Genomic DNA, 1,921 nt, shown 5'->3' on the forward strand with positions numbered 1-1,921 from the left:
ATTTATAAATTTATATTTAAACATGCAAATATGTTTAAATTTTTCTATATGAGATTTAGCCCATTTAAAAAAATAATTGACCATATTTCTTTGAAGTAAATAAGGCATCATAATGATCTGCCTGTGTTTGTTAAATTAAAATGTGCATCATCATAGAAGAGTTCAAAGAAATAGTGAATTTATCTACATAATATCTTTGATATTAGCAAGGTACAAGAACCAGAAATAAGTCACTAGATGCCTTAATAGAGTTTGCTATTTCTTTCTTTCTTTCTTTCTTAATATGGAACGCTTCATGAATTTACGTGTCATCCTAGCTCAGGGGCCATACTAATCTTCTCTGTATGGTTCCAATTTTAGTATGTGTGCTGCTGAAGAGAGCACAGATTGTTAGAATAAGAGACAAACCTAGAATTTCATGACTTAAAAATCCAATTTCAAACCACCACAAGTGTGATATGTACCATTGACAGTAACAAAGCTTTTGAGCTCACAGATTACTTGTAGCTATTAATTTCACACAGAGCTAGGAATGCTCGAGAAAATCTCGATAGTCCTTTTTCCCCCCTACTATTTGATTTACTTAAAGGCAGATCTCATCCTTCTATAAAGCTTTCTTTAAACACATTGCCGGATTCCTTGAGAATATGAATTGTAATAAATGTTTCCGTGTTGTAAGGTGTGACATCACAGAACGCGTCCAGGCTGATAGTTGCGAGACCATTCGCAGAACAGCACGGGAGTCACACTGCACTTTTGCATTGTGGCAAATTGCAATCCACAGGAGATGATGGTGGCCACGGAGAGTTTCTCCTTCGTGAGATTCAGGTTAGAAAGTCGAGCACTTAACAACCCAGACTCATCTTGAGTCCTATTCTACTAAAGAATGGTACAGTACGTGTTTTTGGAACCATTGCCTACGTATGGCTGAGAGAGAGAATATTGGTTCCTTTTAAGAGGATCATGCTTTCTGTAAATTTTGGTTTTCTCCTCTGAGATTTTCATCCTTGTGCTTCTAGTAGATGCCAGCTGTGGAGCCAGGTCTCGACAATCAGATAATATAACTGGGTTAGAATAGAAAGGATGTGTGTGAAACCCTTATAAGCTTCTGGATCCAGTAAGCATCTGGACAACAGCAAGAGATGATCTCAAGCCCCCAGCAACTGTTTTGTGAAGGGAAAATATGAGATTTCCTGATAACTGAAGGAAAAACAATTATAAAGAAAAGATGAGAAATATAGGTAGTTTAGCAGGGTATGGGTGGCTCGCGTATATAATACTGAAGAGGCTGAAATGTGACAAACAAGTTTCAAAGACAGTTTCCAAATACAGGAGACATCATCAATTAACCAGCACGCAGGTGGAACTTAAGGTATGGCTTAATGGTAGATTACCAGCTAAGAGCAGAAAAGCTGACACTACCAGCACACACACACACACACACACACACACACACACACACACACGCACACGCACACACACACACATTATATATCCATATATCACAAATATCACAAATAGCAATGAACATCTGAGGTGAGCTTTTTCTGCTGCCTAAAATTAAGGAGATAAGTAAAATCAACTGAAGGACTCTGTAGATATCTCTGCATTGAAGACATTCACAGAAAGTGTTTCTGAAAAGATACTGGTAGATTTTCTTTCCTTAATTTTTTCACTGCAGGTGGGGAAAAACATATTGTATTTATGATAGTTAGAAGAGAAGTAATGATTAATATAAAAAACTCTTTCTGTTATTTTAAAGACTTGTCTTTAAGCAGTTTCAGAGAGAAAGATCATTTCTTTCAATAATATACAGGCTTTCCCTAAACCATGTGACTAGTCACTGTATTAATGTTCAGAAAAAATCAAGATGTATAAAAGTATAAAAGTAGCTTAAATAAAATATGAAAAATCACAACAA

General features: G+C 36.0%; 1 non-coding gene across 1 annotated transcript; it reads right to left on the reverse strand.

Moving 5' to 3' along the window:
• Positions 1–277: 277 nt before the first annotated feature.
• LOC138832763 (U6 spliceosomal RNA) lies at positions 278–384 on the reverse strand. Its single transcript, XR_011373691.1, has one exon. It is a non-coding gene; the product is annotated as a U6 spliceosomal RNA (small nuclear RNA).
• Between the last annotated feature and the right edge of the window lie 1,537 nt (positions 385–1,921).

This window comes from Dipodomys merriami, unplaced genomic scaffold, assembly GCF_024711535.1.
Source record: "Dipodomys merriami isolate MVZ:Mamm:240054 unplaced genomic scaffold, mDipMer1.0.p SCAF_2, whole genome shotgun sequence".
NCBI classification, from domain to species: Eukaryota; Metazoa; Chordata; class Mammalia; order Rodentia; family Heteromyidae; genus Dipodomys; species Dipodomys merriami.